We start from the raw sequence: 20,641 nt of genomic DNA on the forward strand, positions 1-20,641 counted from the left end.
ATAACTTTTCCTACTCTAATGTATATAGCGTGTCACCATGCCTGATCATTATATGCAATAACAATTCAGCACAGAAGTCAATTTACTCTGTTATCACAAGCATTCATTCAGTAAATTGACTTCATATAATAATGTTTGATGATCCTCAGAGATGGCTTCAAAATGCAGGTGGAACCCAAGAAAACTGGATTATTTTACAGATAAGCTTGTATAATAGAAAACAATGTTATTATGCTGCACTTACAAAATTATATATGAATTCATTACATGTACTAACAATTAACAATTTTAAGCGCATTCATGGGGAACATCTTGTGACTTGGCAAACATGCACTCTACGTATCCTGCAACTGTGGCCTGTAATATATGCGTATACAAAAAATCTTACAAGGAAATGAAAAATAAATCTATTTCAACAAAAAAAGAAACCTCTCTACACTGTTAATGACATAACAGGGACAAGTGATCCCATTGGACTTGGAAACAGCAAATATTTTAGATATTTTGCTTAATAACTGATTTCAAACTCAGCAAGCTCTTTTGATTGAAATACATTCCAGTAACATTGAACAAACAACATATCAAAAATCATATCAACAGTGTATGCATGTCAGTGCAAAATTCTGTGTGTTTTCATTACCTCTCACAGATGTCCTCACACTATTGTGTAGGTATTTGCAGATGCTTCCTGAACATGTGCAGTGTTTTGTGCATCTCTTCATTAATTTACTTTTTTCCCTCATCCTCTGTCTGTCAGTCTGTCAGAGCCATCTGTGTGCATTTCCCCTTTATGGCAACCAGCCTGACTGCATTTCTCTCCCCCTTTACTGTCTTTTTTGCTGCAAAATGACTCCTGTCTAGATCTGTGTATGTAATGACTGGAAGCTTTTGAGTTGAAGATGCTGCAAACCGAAGTGATACTGCCAAACACAGAGGTGTCTGTGAGAATGGCGGCATTGTTAATTAAAACATTTCTCTTGGTGGGTCTCCACCTCAGCTCTGATACAGTATGTAGGGCAGTAGTAAGGATTATGCAACAATACACACACAAACACATACCATACACACATGAACGCTATACAGAAACAGCCACAGAAAAAAGACTTAGACTTGAAAAAGAAATGTCTCCTGAGCCTTTCAAAGACTTTATGTGTGAGCGCATGTGCATGCAAGTGTGTGAAATTGTGTGAAAAAAACATGTGTCTGTGTGTGTGTGGTATATACACAGTATATGGTTCTAAGCAAGTTCTGAATCCAATTCAGGGTTTTGATGAGAACGATAAGACTCTGAAAGCTTCAACTTCTCGATTCCTCAGTGATCACCTGATCCCACCATTCAGGCAACATTGTTTTTTTCTTTCTTTAGAACATCTGAACTGCAGTAACAACAACAATCATGCGGACAATGTTATCACACAGGAGGGCAAAGATTAAGGAGTGACAGCTGCCTCTTGTCAAGAAAACAGATTGTTCAAGCATCATTTCACCTCCTTCCTGTCAGTTTTTCTGTTCTCCCTTGTAGGGATGGGAGTGAAGGTACAGTGAACACAAGAGACTGGTGGTGTATTATTAGACAGCAAAACAAGAGCAATGAGCTGCATAGAAGGTGGTAAAGAGCAGGTACTTCCATAGGGGATGAATTTTGTATGTCCAAAAACACATAATTGCATCATCAACTCTACCTTAATCATAATGCATTTGACCTTGCACATTTTGAAGTGCCAAATACAAGACAACCAGTAGGTCAGCAGCTGGCACCACAGCTTACAAAAGACGCCTGCAACAGCTGCTCTCATCCAGCAGATAAATACAGTCATCAAAATAAACACGCTTCAGAGACCAATGAACTTTATGTCTCAATTTGTTGCAGTTCCACGGTGCAATTTAAATTCCAAGTTTGTTTATCTTCTGAGTTCTTCTCTTCTGAACCCCCATCAGACACTTAGCGGGTATTGCAAGTTTACACTTCACTAATGATTCCCTTTTGGTGCTCATTAATTGCCCGGTGATAAGATTTACACTCTGCAAACAGTCACACGTCACCTTGTGTCACCTTTCTTTCTATAGGCAGACTGGGAGTTGATTGGTGGGGCAGGGGCAAAAAAATAAATAAACTTGATTTAATTGACAAACCTACTAATCTGATGAAGAAACTAATATATGAGCCCTTACGTATTAAACTTCTAATAATACTAATCAGCTAAATCAAAGACGCACATTCATAAAATAAGAAAATAAATGAGTTTGACAGAGTAGGAAAAAAAGCTTTATGTTGATGAAAATTAAATAAGATTGACACCCGTGGCATGCCAAAGCATGTGGAGACAAAACTAGAACTCTCCATGATCAGAAATCAACCTTAAAGCACCCCCAAAGTTCATCAATCATCCCGTCTAGGTGTATGTCAGCTGTGATCTAGTTCTGTTTCTGTTCATGCAGCTTTCAAACATCAAGTTGACTTTGAGAAGTGACAGTAATAATATTTTTCTCTTTAAAAAGCAGTCACTGTTTATTAATCCTATCCTTGTCAGCATTTATTGTTGACATTGAATATAACAGAAAATGTATACCCCCTTTCACACTGTTTGTTTATGGAAAGACTATTGAGCCTTTATCGCAAGTGAAGTATTTTATATTCTGTTAGGTACACCCAACATTTTGATTCTTGACTGTAACAACATAATTGTTTACCAGGCTTCAAAACAATACATTAATAACAGAAAGACAAAAAAGACACAAGAAGATTTGGCCTCCTTAGCAGAGAAAACTCAAGTACAAGTGGGGTAAGTGTTTAAAAATGTATGTGTTATGCAGAATGTGAAGTTACACGAAGAGCTTAAAGTAGAGCTGCAGCTTTGCTGTCGTGTTGGAGGAGTGGTATAAGACAAAGGCAGGGGATGACACCTCTGTCTGTTGACTTTACACGTGTGTAGTATTTAATTAGCGGTAATCTAATTGAGGGACACAGCTTCCTGTTAAGAGAGGTGCAAAGGGTCAAAATAAACAGCTTACAAGACTGTTAAACACTAAAGATGCGGTCTACAGCCTATAGGAGAACAAACGCCTGAACCGAATGACACAATGAGCATCAATCCGCTCTTCAGGTGTGACTTGACCTGCAGGAGCCTCTTCATGTTTGCGCTGCTTAAGCTTTGTCAGATCTATGACAGAGTTTGTGCTGGTTATTAAAGTGGAGGACATAGGAAGAGAGGCACAGAAAGATAAGGGGAAATTGAAAGGATAAAAGAATAAAAGAGAAAGGACAAGTAGGATCAGGGAAAATACCACCTTTTTTTTGGTTGTGAAAAAATATCCATCTTATCTCTCTTTTATCATATCTTGCCCAGGGGCGTCATTAAGGTAAGTTTTGTAAAAAGATGTCGTTTTCATGAGAGATCAAAAAAATAAGACGTGTTTCTAACCAGAACTCCGGCTAACACATGCAGAACATGGTGTTATTAGGTTATTAAAATAGCAATCTCTTTCTTTCATCAAAGCCTCTGTTTCAAAACCACCCATGAGCCAAAGGTGTCAGATGTAAAGGCTCTCTCTCCAAAGCTTATCCAATCAGGCTCAAATCATCATCCAAGGCTGCTCTTCTGTGGCTACATGAAATTCAGTATATACATGATTTAGAACAATTGGTTCGAGGGGTACAACAGTTGGTTGATGCAGAAGGCATGGGCTTTTTTTGAGGAATAAATAAAGCTGAGTGGTCACAAAAGACTGATTGGGACATGGCTGAAAACCATGGCAACAGACTCCTTAGTAAACAGTTTATGGAAGCCCAGTAGGAAACCCGGCGGTTTGGGTAAAGACAGCCCTGTGCTAATCTGCACATACCAACACCTCCAGTGCCCAAACCTCCATGAATTTCTCAGGAACAGATGTGTCAGCCCTTATTCTGTGCTGCCGTCTAAGCCAGTCAGTACTGAGCTCTTCAAACACAATATATAGATTTTGTGCATTTGTGTGTGTGTGTTTGCTGGGGTACAACTTTTTGGGTTGAAATGCAGCACTAAGTATTGGATGCTAGTTTTTTTTTTCTTTTCCCTTCTCTTTGTGTGCAGATCCCACCTCCAAAACTTAAAAGGTCAAACTTTCAAAAGAACTTCACCACACGCTCTGGTACAACTTAACTCTACAATAAAAGTCCAAGACTATCATTCTAAAACAACCAGGCAGACACAACTAGCACATGTGAGTCCATGCATGCACGCACATATGCAGATGTGCACTTACACACACACGCAGGAGCTCGTCCGTGAGGAACTTTAAGCTGAGCTCCCCACACATGTCTGTTCTTCTCCCAGTGTAACCATAATTCATAGTTCACCCCTATCATTTATCAAAGTATTCCTCCACTAGGGCAAACGGAGAAGCCTGACGGTAAAGTAACACATTTGAGGTCAATGGGAATCATCTTTCAGGGACTGCTCTGCACTGTGGTTTGTTGCCAAATTGTGGTACTGGATGGTGAGGTGGCCACAGTGACTGTGGACGGGAAAAAAGGGGTGGAAGCATGGGTAGGGGGGATGCCAGTGCAGATGCCACCAGACAGACCGCCTTGCCTGAGAGCTGCCGGAGCCTCAGACAGCTCTCTCCATCACCCCCTCCAACTCTCCCTCCCCTCCCATTGCCATCTGTGAAGCACGCACACAGACACACACACACAAACACACAGAAACACGGCACCCACTTACTATGAAGCAGAGGGACACTTAGCCACGTTAGCAGCCTTACTAAGACTGCTGTGACTGCTGTAAGTGCTGACATGCTTTAAAAAGACTAAAAGAGTGAGAGTTAGTAAAGGCGGAGGGAGGAAGGGTAGCAGGCAGAGCTGCTGAGCCAGATGGCAGGTTTAAGCTAAGCTAAGAGCTGAAGAAGATTGAGATACCAGCCAGGTGAATTTTCCCCTCAATTTTTTGACAGGTGGGCAGTGGAGAGCCGTCTGGGGTTCACAGTGCTGCCATGTTCTCAATAAGCAGCTACCGTGTGGCATGTGCAGCCGTGCTGATGGTGCCACTGTTTTTGTGTGTGAATATTTATGTGTATCTGTTATTCCATTTCTGCATGTCCTTATGAGCATTATGTGTGCGAGTATGGTCAGATTTTATTTATTTTTTAATACATGCATGTGTGTGTGAATCATACATGGTGAGCTTTGGTGGTTAAGCCCGGCACTTGCATCAATTACAGTGGTGTTGACAAGTGTAATGACAGAGTAAAGGCCTCTAATAGGCAACACTGTCATGTAGGCAAGTAAGCTACTCTTTCCAGCACTCTTCACATCTCCTTTTCCCCTCTCTCCTTTAAGTGCTCCTGTTTCTTTTTTAAATTGTCTTCTCATTTTTTTCTATTTTTACTTCAGATTGAAAAGGTCATGAAAGGTAATGATCAGCTTCATGAAGCTGCGGCCACATGCTTTGTCCCACTGTATAAAATGGAGCCATTCTTTTCTTCTTTCAAGGTCCACAACCCTGTAGATTCATTCTTAATGTGGGTGTAGAGCCACTGGTGTTATGTCAAAGTGACAATTAGCATGTGGAGGTGTGTAGCATGGTCAAAATGCAGTAGGTGACACAATGCATCGTCTGGTGGACTACAAGTCATATATTTTTACTTACAACAATCTCTGAGACATCTGAGAACAAGCATAAGCTGTAAAACGGATGATTGTGAACATTAAGTGGTCCTGCAGGGGCCAGGTTCGACACAAAAACTTCAAGGTCAAACTGATATCTGAGTCTAGACTAAAAGTGACGAGTGTTTTCATATTTATAGGGCAATATCACACTGTGAAAACATCCAAAATTTATATTACCTATATCAGAGATTAGTCTTAAACTTGTGCTTCCGGCGAGCTATTTATAGAACCAACAAGCCCATTGTATTATGGGTGTTGAGGTTTTGTTCTTCAACCCTCTTGGCAAGACAGAATTTCACAGCCTAATGATAAAAAAATTCACTATGTTTTATGGTGGTGATTTGCACAAAAGTCCCAGGCAACTCTTGCTGACCACAGAACATTGACAGTTATAAAATATGGTGACACCTGAGCCTTGTTGAACCGTTTCATCTCCTGCACAGCTTTCAAGCTGTTAAAAATCACACTGCCATGACGTTGAAAATCTGTGTGATCGCTCAATTTGAAGCAGATAAGCTCACAAACTCTGCAGTAAATTATGTAGTAATTGCTCGCCGTGATCTTGAGGAATTTTCAATAAAGTCTCTCATTTAGATTGTTTGAAAACGTATTTAAGAGCAGTCTAACAGGGAGTAGCTACTGCATCGATCTGGGATGCCGAGTCAAATCTGCCGTTAATAATTAATGATTAGTCTGGGAGAGGCAAATGCATTTCGTGATCACTTCGGTGAATGGAGACAGTGTGGATTTGTTCATGGAGGATAAAACTGCTCTTGCATAGATGAGCTTTGTAGACACACACATGCACACATATACACACACACATCTATGTGCACAGAGTAGCGCTGGCACTAATCTGTAATGCACCCAATATACAGAGCTATTGGCCAGCACTCTGGGAGGCAAAGCTACATGGCAGACAGAAACCTGCACGCTAGTCTCTGTACAGCCATCCAATCAGCACTGTGTCTGCCAGCGAGCCAATCAAAGACCCCAGATGTATCCGACTCCCCAACCCCCCCACACACATGTATCTACAGTATACACGCACGCATCAGTCCAGCTGTGATTCTTGAAATTAATCCAAGTGGTCTGTCTGGTGTAATCAATGTGTGTGTGCATCAAAAAGACCTTATGTCACAAAAAGAGCATTGCACTATTTCAGTCATCATTGTTGACACCAACCAGGGATAAGGTGAAGACTTAAAAAGTGCTGGTCAAGAGGGTGACACAACAACCGACACGCAAGTGAGTATTAGAGAACAAATAAGACAGTAAGTAAGAGGAAACGTGACTGAGACCTCTCAAAAGCAGGCAGTCATTGAATCATTGTCACACACACAAACACTTTGGCCTAGATCATGGAGAGAGATAAAGGAAGAGGATTAAACTCTGGCTGAAAGACTTGGAAGCATCCTAAGTCTCCTCTGACTCTCTGCCACTTCTACAAAGTCACCCTGGGCAACAAAACTATTTGTTATGACTGATGATTAGGAGAAAATGGCACATTTTTTTAATATACTACTGTGATGTGGGGGGCATGTTAACACTGCAAATCAAAGACCAATGTCAAGATTTACAGAAAAGACAAAAAAAGAAATGGGACAAGTGGACTCACTGCTGCGTGATGTTGTGATGTTTACAGTGTTCTCGATTGGAAAGGACTTACCAGTGACAGACAGCTGGGTTTAATGCCATTTAAGAGTGCAGGTGTCAGTCAGTCGGTCAGTTCAGCCAGATTAAACAGGCCACTGGGAGTCAATCTGTATCTGTTGGAGTGAAAGGCAAAAGAATGGACATGTGAGGCAGACTTACAGTTGTCTGACACAACCAGAACAACATTCAGACCAATTCTGTAATCTATATAGGACTTACAGTCATGTTTGAAAGTTAGTAACCCACCGTTTAATTCCATGATTTTTTTTTTTTAAAACATACTACAAACACTAAAAATCATCTGATTGTAGTAGGTCTTAGGCAAACACAACATAAGATGAACACCATTCCATTATTTATTTAGCAAAAATGAAGCCAAAAAAAAAAAAAAAAAAAAAAAAAAAAAGAACATGTGGCCAATATTAATTACCCCCTTACGGCTTTCACAGCATTTAAGATGGTAAGTTGCAGCCAGGTGCTGCTGATCATCAGCCTTTGATGAATTGATCATCAGCAGGTGTGCAGACTTGTATAAAAGCAGACATTTTGGAAGTTTGCTGCTCTGGAGCTTTCAGGTGTGTGTTCACACAATGCCAAGAGGGAAGGATATAAGCAATGGTTGCTGCACATCAATCTGGAAAGGCTTAAAAGTACTTCCAAACTATCTGAATCTCAACAAACTATAACAATGAGAAAGAATATTCACAAGTGGAACGCATTCAAGACACTTTTCAGCCTTTCCAGGAGTGGACGTCCCACCAAATTTACCCCAAGGTTAGACCATGCAATGTTAAATGTTAATGTTCTTGACAACACAATCAAAAGAAGACTAAACAAGTACAGTTTGGAGGAAGAAGTCTCTTCTGTCTAAAAGAGCACATTGAAGAACATCTGAGGTTTACAAAGGGACAAATGGAACAATGTCCTCTGGACAGATGATACGAAAATGTTAAGTGCATTAAGACCAAAGAGCTGTTTGGTCTTAATACTCACCACCATGTCTGGTGAAAATTCAACACAGCATCTCAGCAGAAACACCTCATACCCACTGTAAGGCACAGCAGAGGAGGAGTGCTTTGGGCTTGTTTAGCAGCCACAGGACCTGGACGCTTTATAGTCACCGAGTCGAGCATGAACTCCACTGAGTATTGTAGAGGCAAATGTCAGGTCATCTGTCTGACAGTTAAAGCTTGGGGTAAACTGGGCCATGCAACTAGATAATGATCCAAAGCACACAAACAAATTGACATAAGAATGTCTAAAAAATAAAAGAATCGAGATTTTGGAATGGCCTAGTCAAAGTCTAGCCCTCAACCCACTTACAATGCTGTGGTGGGACTTTAAGAGGGCTGTGCTTAAGCAAATGCCCAAAAACCTCAATGAACTAAAGCATTGTTGTGAAGAAGAATGAGGGGAAAATTCCTCCACAATGATGTGAGAGACTGATAGAGTCATACAGGAAACCATTACTTCAAGTTACTGCTGCTAAAGGTGGATCTAAAAGCTGTTGAATCATGAGGGTACTTAATATTGCCCACATGTTTTTTTTCCTCTTCGGCTTCATTTTGTTAAATAAATAATTATATTATATTATAAATAAATAATAGCACGATGGAAAAAAGGGTATATGTTATTCATCTGACTCACTACTACTACAATCAGATGATTTTGTATTATATTAAAAATGTTATTTATTCCATAAACAGGAAAACACACAAAATACACCTCTATAAAACCTTATATTTTTTTTAGACAGAGTATATTTTGCTCTGAGGATTATGATAATTAAGATGTATTGATTAAAAAATGTATAAATTCAAAAATCAAAAAAATGGTATTTCCAGAATTATGGGGGTGTACCTTCATCTAAAGGGTCAGAGAAAAAAGTACTACTACACTATTTTCTTCATACTTCCTGTTGTCTGGAAAAATTACAATTTTGACCTGGTTCTAGATTAAAGATTTTTGGATCAATAAACTGCCTGATATCACTTTTCTTGCCATATTTGAGGAGTTTTTGTTTTGTTGGCTTCAAATTGGTGGAATGACCATCGCTGTAATCTGTACTGTTTTAGCTTTAGTGCTATTGACATTTTTCTTCAAAGCAAACCCAGTTTCATTATTTAATAGAATCTGTTAAAACACCTGTTAAAAAGCATTAAGGTAAAGATCTGCATCTTTTTAAATGGTTTGTAGAGATGGTAGTATGAGTCAGTGTGCTTTCATTTTCCATAGCAGCTGACAGTGAGGCTTGTGATGACCTTAAATAGCTTATTGATTTCTGTAAAAACAGGAATGAACAGACAGCATTTTTCCCCTGCCCACCTCATTTAGTGTTTTTCCCCTCTTTCGTGCCATTTAAATTATCAAGGGTCAGGTTTATTATGGTATAAAAATGTTGTTTACTCAGTGTAGCATCTGCTGAAAATAAAAACAAGAATGTACACAAAACAGATAAAAACCTTGGCTATCATGTGTGTGTACTCTGTGCTAGTGTCTTGCAGGAGCCGTAGAGAAACTTATCCAAAAGGGTCAAAGGCATAATGGGTTATAATCTCCTTGTGGACAACCTACCCACCTAACAACACTGCTACTTCTAACAAAGACCTTGGCCTAAACCCTCCGCTGTCGCCTCCCCTCCCTGGCTTCCACCATCAGACCTCAGACGACTGGTCCATTGTCGAACTACCCATCGACTTGTTAAATAAATTCAAATTTCACATGTCAATTAAATGAGTCTTGCCCTGGTGATTAGCAGATCCCACTAATTGTCACTCCCCCCTCCTCCTCCTCCTTCCTCCACTTTTCTTCCTCCTTCCCCTCCTCCTCCTCTAGCAGTCTTGCCATTTTCCACATGGGAGAGCAGGGAAAGGGGCTTTGTGCTATTGGGCCCCTTGCCCCATGTCAAAGATGGCTCCTCAGCCCTTTCCCCCAGCCATGCTTTTCCTCTGAGAGTCCTAGATCCTGTTTCTAAACTCTGGGGTGCGTAGAAGAGATGGGCATGAAGGGTGGGTGTGTGGGTGTGTGTGTGTGGTTAGGGCACATACAGATCACACAAGCATGAAGAAGTATATAGGGTTGAGTGGCTATGCATTTCATTCTGTTTGGGGCTGAAGCAACAAGACCTAGGACTGGATGCTTATGAACAATCCCATGTGCACCTCACAGACATGAGCACAGACACACTCTTTGTGAAATGCACTCTCAAACGTGCACCCTGGTAGATAATTAGCACACGGTCTCTGGAGAGATGAACACCCATGTGGGCCCAATAACTCCTTTAGACAAGGGCCATGCCACTCCCAAGACCCTCCTTCTTTGTCTATCTCCCAAGCCATGTGTTTGTTTTACTTGACTCAATGAACTTGATCTGTAGATCTTCACAGTATTTTGTTCCCAGTGGTGTCAGAACGCAGGATGTTAGGTCAAGCTGAGATACAACACTGAACTCCTTAAAAATTGTAGAGTGGTCTGCAGCCAGCTGTGTTTTTTCAACTCCAGGTAAATTTGATACCTTTACTGTCATTTTATTTCTGGAGGTCAGAAACACGCATCCTGTAAATATGCTTACAAAATAGTTAATTATGCGTGTTTGTGTGGTTCAATGTACATTTTTTCTTGAGAAGTACACTTCCAATATTTCTATACTTCACCATTTGGAAAGATTTTTTTTAAACTGTAAGATCTCATTAAAGAAGTTTTCTGCTTCCTGCTTAGCTTGCTCAGATTCTAGGACAAAATCTTCATGAAATTAGAGCATATTCTGTGAGTCACCTCTTTCACTTCCAACTTAAGTAGTTACTGCAGGTGTTGGATGAATGCAATGAAGTAAAAACTGGGATATTTCCCGCACGCACATATCAAGACACCCACACACATATGTCCTGCACTGATCACTTTGACAAGTGTGTCATGTTGGCTCTGAGAACTCTACAATATTTTGAAACCCTTGAAAGCAAACGAGATGTGAAAACTCTCCTCCAGCCTTAAGCAGCACACTAATCACCCATTATCAGAATTAAACACAGAGGACAACAGCTCCAAACACTGGGTGACATCTTAAAACCGCGTGAATGGTCCCTACATCCAGCAGAAACCCCCCGCCCTCCCCAATCACCTAATGTTCAACACTAACCAACCATCACACAGACCTACATTCAGAGGCCAAGCTACAATGGAAAACACTGCAGCAGGCCAGTGCAGCCCAGACGGTTTCGTTTGCACTTTATCAGACCATACAAAACAGAAACGCCTCATTGAGCCACAATTTGCTGCTAGTTTCCTACAAGAAGCAAAACAAAGAGTGGGGCAGCCTGGTCTTCCTTTTTGTGCCAAAGCAGTGGACCAGAGAGAGCATAAACACACACACACACACACAGCTAGAGTAGGGGAAGTATGGACAGAGATAGAAAAAAGTTACAACAGCAGAACACGACTGACATCCTTCAAAGCATAACATGAGTAAGCTATTGACAATAAAAGGCTGTACAGCCTTTAACCAGCCATTTACACAATAAAAAAGTGAGGAGAGCAGCTGCATAGCTGCAAAAGAAAAAAAAATCCTTTGTGTCTCGAGTTTTCAACCTAAATAACAACCACTGCAACTTTACATTTTTACATTGACCTTGCCACAGCAGCTACAGGAAGAAACAATGGCTTGTCCTCATGACTGGGTCACGGACATGGCAGCGTTTAAAAACCGCTTGGGGATAAAATACTTCTGTTGGGGCAATCACTCTCCTTTTCCCTCCCTCCCCTTCCCCTTGTCTATCTCACTCATGTTGTTTCTCTCTTCCTCTCTCTCTCTCTCTCTTCCTCTCTAGTTTTACTACCACAATAATTCCTGAGTAAGTGAGTGTGTTTTGTGTGCGTGAGCCAGTAGAGGCTGAAGTCCTGTTTCTGCATTTGTGTAGTCATGCGAAAGCGCGTGTGAATGAGTGTGTTGCTTGTGGATGAGTGCTGCACCAGCTGAGTGTGCTGAGGGAGACAGTAGCCTGCAAAGCGAGAGGGGTTTACTTACAGTCAGGCTATCAAACAGACAAAAAGCCGCAGTTAGGAAGTTTGGCCGAGCCTGCCCCAGCACACACAACAAAGGCAAATAAAAAGAAACCCTGCAAGTGCTGCAATTATCTTTGGAAAGAAGGTATTGCAAATGACACAATAATGTCTGAAGGATAAAGGCTCTGCAGACCGTCTAAATAAACAAAGGCAAAGAGCTGCTTTACAATGCATACATAAGACTAGATTCATTAGCATACAAACCAAGATCAAAACACCCTCTCAAGTTCAGTACATCATAGTCTACTCCTCAAAGACTTTCTTATCAGAGTACTGCGAAGAACACCCTGCCACCACCCACCTCCAATATTACAGTGAAATTTGAAACAGGGAAGAACAGCCCTTCTGGCAGAGTAAATTACGTTGCCATGACAACATGGAGAAGTTGAACTCTTGACAAGAAGGTGCAGATGATGCGCTGATTGTGCCTTGTGTGTAATAGTATTGGTTGAGCCTCCACCTTGCCCCACTCTACACTCCTCCTCTATAAGCTGGCAGCTGTCAGTCCTGGTACAGGATGGGTGTGTGTTGTGTTGTCTGCCTGTGTGCAGATGAATAAATTATGAGTGTTTTAGACCTATGGGACAAGTCTAAGCTGCTCTCTGGCCCGCTGTAGTTCCTCTGCCCAGCTAGTGTGGCAAAAAGGGTCCAACATTACCGCTAATTGAAAGTGGCACAGTGATCTGATGACACTATGGGGACACTTTGGTTTGTCACAACATGTAGAGGCTGTCACATTTCTAGGGTCGCTGCCTTCAAGGAGTTAATCAATGCACGGCTGAACGCAAACTACTCAGGACAGACCACAGATGCTGGTCACGTGGTAACAGTGGGTAAAATCAACAAGACTTTTCAGGGAAACTGTATCTTGAGCCATACATCACACTAGAAACTGTACTAATATATTATGTCAACACTGTCATCTGAAGCAGACAGAGAACTAGACAAGCTCATGATTTTTGGTTTCTTACCCCAGCCATAGCTGGATAGCAGACAGCAACCTTTTAAGCAGACAGCCATGATGAAGAGCCTGTAAAAGTGGAGATAAAAATGCATAAGCTTGGAGCATCAATCATGGTCAGAAAATAGTGATTCCATACGCAATCGATTTCCATGGTATCTTCACTCCCCACAGCACGTATGATACTATTCCCCAACTATTTTCTTCACACTTGTGAAGACATTTGATATGGGACACAGAAAGATAGCAGGAGAACAAGATGTCTGGGTACATTCCTGTTCCTATACATGTCATATGTACACATCTAATTTTTTTTCTCCAGCAACAAGCATCACATATGTTATGAAACACTTCTTTTGCATCAACCCACTCTCCTCTCCTTCCTTTTTTTCCCACTTACTTCCTCTCACACACATGCACATTAACGGCCGCCCTTTACAGTGGGCTACACGTTCTTGTAAAGTTGTGATTTACACTTGTGTACTAAAAACAGCTTGAGACAAACAAACACATTAAAATCACAAATGCTGAGGTCCTTGGGGTGTGCTAGTGGTTGGGCTAATTTATTGAGGAATCTTAAATCTAGTAGTGAGCAAAAACACATTGAAATCTTATGCACCAAGTTGTATTTTTAAAAAAATTGGCTATAAGGTGACATCTGCGTGTAACCCTCAGATAACCTTCTCTCTCATTCATAAAACCTCCATGCAGGACCACCTTTGGTGTTCCTCTAAGTGAAATTAAAATCTTTAGAAACCAATTTACTTTGTAAACACAGAACGCAAATCTTGTTTGCCATGTTGGGGGTCTGCAGGCACAGTCGCTGGCTGCAGGACCACTACACATACATAAACACACACAGTAACCCTGCACCCACTAACTGTGTCACCCACACTACCCCCACCCCCTTGGCCACCACCCTGGGGAGAGCGCCCACCTCCTGACCTTCTCCAACAGGGGGGTCAAAGGGAATTTAACACAAGGGTCCCACATTCCTCCAAGGTGATAATTGCTGTAGCTGCTGGCAGGGGGCCATCAGGCACAGGGTAAACAAGCAATGACTCCCTATGTACCCCCCCAAGCCCACCCCGCTAACAGTATGCACGACTGTGACCAGAGTAAATTATGCCATCAAGCCTACCGTGGCAACATGTCACCCATCGCAGTGCAATGGGTCTGTTTGGTGTCTGAGCACCCAGGTGTTTCAGTTAACTGTAAGTAGACCATCAGCAAGACAAGCCACTTCGCACATGCTGTCAACTACAAGCCGGAGGCTAAAGACATGCTGCATTAAATAAACTGTTAGCCAAGAGCTAAGCTAAGCTGAGGAGCCACGCAAAACAACAGCTTGTTAACAAAAAAATCGGCTGCAAAATCACACCTCTCCATTACTCCTGTATCTCTGCAGATCAGGGAGTAAGTAAATAGAGGTGGTGGATAGATTTTCACATCTTCTTCTCTGTTTTCTTGTCTGGCACTGTGATGCATCAGGACTCACCTTAATCAATTGTCAACATACTAACTTTTTTGTTTTTCAACCAAGTCAAACAGACACTGGTTAATGCTTCTTGTTTTTTAAAAAAAATCTGAAAGATATAGACTAATGTCTGTATTGGTGTCAACACATTTTTATAAAGATACCAAAAACCTACACAGAATCAATCATACTAACAAATTCTGTTTGTTAATATCTTGATATATTTCCATGGTCCAGACAAATGTTGTTGCATAGAAACAAGAAAAAAAGACATCAGTTTAACTAACCATGGCCAGAGTTTGAATGTTTGGAGCCCTATAAAAAATGACACATGCATGTATCCTGCTGTGTGACCAAGTAACATATAGAGTATAGTAACAACCATTGAGGAGAATCCAGCAAACACAGTAAATACTATAAAGAGTGTGTGTAGGCGTGTGTGTGACTATATCTTTAAGAGATAATAACAGATCTATATTTAATAGACAGATAGAACATTCAGTGATTGCCTTTTCCGGTAGATCACTAAAATACAGACAAAGAGGAGAATTTAGTGTCATAGTGTCATGTGACAATAAAGACGCAATAGAAATATTGAATAAAAAGGAAAAAACAAAATGTGGCACAAGGCACAATGTTTAGACACCATCAGACACAACTCATTGAGTGTATCAGTAGGATATTTATTTTCTGTACTGGACTCAAGGGGATTCTTAAATACAAAGTCACTATTGATAAAAACTTCTCATGCTTACATTTTGCGAGTAGGATGATTTTTTTACCATTGTCTTTTGCACAAGTCCACACTTTGACTTTCAGCAGTTTAATAAATACAGGCTATGTCCTCTGCCCACATGTGGTCCCCCCAGCCACACACTAAGGCTTGGGGAGGTTATAAAAGCCAAAGGGGTGATTAAAAAGCAGGAATAATGGCCTCCACAAAACTAGGAATGCGTTTAACTGCTACAACGGCACCAGAATTGTTCAAAATCGGACTGCTGCTAATATCTGGAATTATTCTGCTGCTCCTGAGCGGGGAACATTACAGGGGTTTAAACATGACTTTCAAAGGAACTGGCCATGGGAAAACATGAGAAGCACAGACAGGATGCACTGTAGATGTATGATTTATGTCCAGGACGACCTGGGAGGATTTATGTTGAGTATATCTAGAGCTGTGCTGACCTACCCGCCAGTTCTGCATTGTTGGAGTTTGGTGGATCCTTCTAAATCCAGGATTAGAAAAGTCAAATGTACAAACACCTTCACCTCTCCTCTCTTTCTCACATACAGACACACCAAGAAGAGAGAGAGGTTGAAAGACCTACCATTGGCTGCTGCCTGTCTGCTAAGCATGCCCAAACCCCAAACCCCATCACTTTCCTCATTACTGGAGCTTCATGGCTTTTTAGGGCTCTGTGCTTTATCTGGGATTTCACATTTCCCAGCCTGCCACTTGACATGGCTCAACCAGCTGCCAGCAATCAAGTAGCACAGGGCAGCAGTGAGGCCGGCTGAGTCTTCAGGCTGCACCTGGATTTGAGAATTGCACATCATAGCCACTGGCCCTGCTAAGCTTTGGTAATTACAGGCCACACATCCCACCATCCCTCCAACCCTATTTCTGTCCCACATCATACAGTGACCTGGCATAATGGGTGGAGGTGAAGGGGGGTTCCTACAGAGAGAGACAGAGATGGTCACGGGTCAGGGGTGGATTTTAGGGATGTGGATCTGTGCCTCAAAAGGCATTAAGTGGAGAAAGAGGCGATAACATGGTACACACTGTCAATCTTATATTGTTGCATACAGAACATGCTTTTACAAGTTTATGCCTGTTTGTGTGCATGTTTGCATCTACAGTGCACACATTGTATGTGTGTGTGCCTAATTGAGAGGTAAGCAAAAAAAAAGTTGCCTTTAAAGTTGCCAATAAATATCCTGCCAGTAATGTTAAACACCTGCCCGTAAAGCCCAGAGGAATGCTAAATGAAACCAAGTTGCAGAGCCTGTCTCCTGTCTGGGGTCTCAAGTCAAGACAGCAGGATTTGTAATGGCTGTAACCAGGATTATTGAGTTCAAGCAGAACAGCCAGGAAGCAAGAAAAAAAACATGACATGGTCGGCACCGCTACTTTTCCCTCTTTTCAATGGACAGCACAATGCGTCCCCTTTATAGTACAGTTATATTCCAGATTATTCATCATCTTACTTCCACAGCAGAGTCTTGCCATCAAGAATATGTCATGGTCGGATTTTTTTTTTACTGCTTCTATCACAGCTGAACGATCAAAGCTGCTCATGGAGAGCTGTATAATACTAGTGGACACATGGGCGTTTAAACAAAAACGTGTCTTTGTGCTAGTGTGAGCCAGATAGAGTAAGACAGATGATTACTGCAACTGAAAACATGCCCCCCGATCTCCCCACCCTAGTGTCACACACCAGTAACTGTCTCATACACGCACTGACACACAGTGCCTGTAAACACACACACAGAGATGTGCACTACTGCACATACATACGCAGGAAAGGAGGCTCTCGGTATTTTGTGGTGCCTCCAGGGGTGAAAGAGAGCATCTGACCCCAGAAGCCAGAGACACTGTCATTTGGCCTCATCTCTGGTTTCGATTCCCTAAACTCCTGACGCCTTCCTCCCACTGCACCTGTCGAGCGCCAATAGACCCCCTGCCCAGACCCTTTCACCACTGAGAATATATGGCTCTGCTCTCGGGTCCAGTCTGGCTAATTACTACTGGCCTCAATCTGGCCCCAAATGCCACAACGTTACAGGGCGTTTAGCTGCTGTTGCCACCCTGAGGCCTGGCTCAGCAGTCCTCTCTCTTTCAGGTGCCTCTCCATTCCTCAACAAGGGCCAGATAAGGCTGACCGAGCACAAGCATTTACTTCCAGAGTCACAGGCTGCCCCATTCAATCTTGAGATTAAGCACTGCTGTCTACACGCAACCATGAATAATGAAGCTATCACTCCAGACAGGCAGGCGAGTGTGAGTTATATACACCAGTAATCTTAAAGCCTGCTGCACACACGTGCCAAATGTACACAGCAGCAGCACAACTGTACAGCTCATGCATTATTTCACAAAACAGAAGACTCACTTAGAGCCAATTAAAGATCTTTAGAGGTCTCAAGATGTAGTTTAAAATCGTCCGTTACTACAATCTTACAATAGAACAGTTCAATGATGTGAACAGCTGAGGGGCCCAGAAGACAAGTGTTAGGCACCGCCACTACACACCAATGTTGCACAAGTGCCTACTTAAAATAGCAGGTATCCATTCAATAAGGAGGTGTGCAGTAGGCCTTTATCAATACATATATAGTTATATTAAAATAATGCATCTGAAGAAAACATGTTCATTTGAGAATATGGATTTTAAGAGAGGCATAAGTGGTGATTTGTACATGAGTAATGTTAATCTGACAGGAAGTGATTGCTAGTTTTATTAGAAGGCGTTTTTGTACAGTATTATAAATATTTATCACCTGTGGACAAACTATGACCTCTACACCTCATGTCCAGCTGAGTGCTGACAGTCAGGACAGCAGGTGGTGAGGCGACGCAAGCAGCCAGTTCATCATCTTCAAAGCAAATGTCCATCTGTCCATCTTTCCTTGATGGGCAGCTTTTTATGTGACAAGACTGCTAACCAGAATCATTTTATTAGGACTTTAATGTGTTTTTTTTCCTTGTATGTTTATCATTAAATCATTTTATGGAAACATTAGTGGGGGGATTCTAAGGCACGTTTAAATTGATTTTTATGTCATTATATTTTGGAAATAAAGATCAAATTAATGTTTGTGTTTGTCATTTTTTTCCTTGTAACAGTGAAACATTTTCTCATGATCAGTTGGTGAACAAAACATTCCCTCAACCGGCCTGTAAACAACAGTAGGCTGTACCTGACGTGAGGCTGGATAATAGCAGACACCACGTGACTGCAGCGCTTTCCGTCTGGACGCACGGCAGGGTCTGACAGATCCTCCCTGGCGAGGACGACACACACACGCACTGCACGGATAAAAATAGACGCCATTCATGTGTTGAGTCGCCGCTTACAAAGCTACACAATACACGTTCCAACTTGTTAAACTTCACATTAACCGCTAGTGATTTATTTTACTGTTGTCGGTGTAAATTAGTCTTTAAATAATCTGCTTAGTTTATTAAAATACGCACAAGCGCACCGCTCTACCACGCACGGATTATACTTCTCTGTCCTGCCATTCAAAACAGAGTTTTCTGTTCCATCGTAGAACAAATCACAACCTCCGTCTCTGCATTACTTAATTCACACTGTTTACGTCTGATCGCCGCTGCTATGCGCTGCGTCACCGGCTTCAGCCAGGGGCAAAGTATGGCACCATATCTGAACTTGCATGAATGAAAGTGACGGCATTAAAGCACTCAGTCAGCAGGCGACTCACTCAGCCTCCCGTGCGTCTGTCTGTGTCGCCTGTGTGGCGCTCTCCTGCATCCTTCAGTGAGCACCACTTTGTGGAGCCGGTGCGAGGTATCCTCCTGTACAAACACCGGTCCTGGACATCTTAGACAGTCCGTCCTGCGACATATTTTTAGTTTGGACCCGTTGACGTCATTTCCTGTCTGGGTAATAGACAGTACAAATGAAGCCCAGGGATATGGAGGGGTGTTCGTAGAGTCATAGGGAATTTTGAGGTCACGCAGGAGGCAAGTTCACAAGGTCAGCAAGGAGCGAACAGTCCAAACGCAGACAAGAAGCACATTACTCTATAAAATGACAGTTATCATCCCATCTGGATCATTCCAACTGTGTCCTATACTTTTATATAACCAGCCACATCCACATCATCCTACCCCCCTGTGATGCGCCGGCGAGGTTCATTTCCTGGTACGCTGTGCGCATTTACGGCCACGATTATGCAATGAAAGCGGCATCATCCCTTTCTGACAAATGCTACGTATCACAACCGCTGGAAACATCATAAAACATATACACCACTAGTAAAGCTACAGTTTGTCACCAGTTTCTGAGACAACTGTTGGTAGTTATCAAATTAAAATGATGTCAAAGAATACAGAAATAAATCCACTTTCCAGCTCATTTATTACTCATGTTGAAGCTTTAATTCAGGTATTGCTTTATAAAGTTTATATTTTCTTAAGAAAATGTTTTTGTTTTTTTTGCTATTAGTTGAGTAAAAAAAACAGGAATTATGGAGGAGGGTGTGACATGCAGCAAAGGGCCAAAAGCTACAATCAACCCCATGCCACAGCAATGAGGACTAGAGCCTCAGGTGGGTTAATGTGGGCTCACATGCATTTTCTGACATATTTAAGAAAACCAGGAGGAGTCACAATGAGAGCATATTTTATTCTCGCACACAGAGGCGAATGGTCCAGGTCTCTCCTCTTTACCTTTGAACCCAGGCCCAGCAGCCCATCTCTGATCTACAGATAGTCTCCTTCGCCCCCATCTCCACATAGGCCCCTGTGATAGATGACCGTCAGCATGCCAATACTTCACAATATTTCAATTTCCTGCCCAGGAAGAGGAATTTAAGGGGTTGAGCGAAGTTCAGAGGCACAGTGTGGTGCCTACAGCTCCCAACCAGCCCGCAGCTTCGTGCCGAAAAACCTGAGATCCAAACATTCAGCTGAGAACATTCCAGAAACCGGGCCCTCAATATGTCAACAAAACGAGTGTTGCCATCACTGAGAGACAGGAGAGGACAGTGATGGTAGACCTAGCAGCCCCTGTTAGTTTGATTCTGCACTATTTTTTTTAAATAAAAAAAAAAAGATAAACGTTCTTGACAAAAAACATCAGTACAGCTC

General features: G+C 41.9%; 1 long non-coding RNA gene across 4 annotated transcripts in view; it reads right to left on the reverse strand.

Annotated features, from left to right (window-relative positions):
• LOC114442411 (uncharacterized) overlaps positions 1 to 19,388 on the reverse strand; it is a 75,123-nt gene extending 55,735 nt beyond the window's left edge. For 3 of the 4 annotated variants that reach the window (XR_003671345.1, XR_003671346.1, XR_003671344.1), the window contains exons 1-2: positions 19,252 to 19,388; positions 7,317 to 7,416 (exon numbers count right to left, since the gene is read on the reverse strand). This is a non-coding gene — a long non-coding RNA (uncharacterized LOC114442411). Of the gene's footprint in view, positions 1 to 7,316; positions 7,417 to 13,332; positions 13,392 to 19,251 lie in introns of all 4 variants that reach the window. The other variant, XR_003671347.1, reaches the window with a different exon arrangement.
• Between the last annotated feature and the right edge of the window lie 1,253 nt (positions 19,389 to 20,641).

Source organism: Parambassis ranga, chromosome 10 (genome assembly GCF_900634625.1).
Source record: "Parambassis ranga chromosome 10, fParRan2.1, whole genome shotgun sequence".
Classification (NCBI taxonomy): domain Eukaryota; kingdom Metazoa; phylum Chordata; class Actinopteri; family Ambassidae; genus Parambassis; species Parambassis ranga.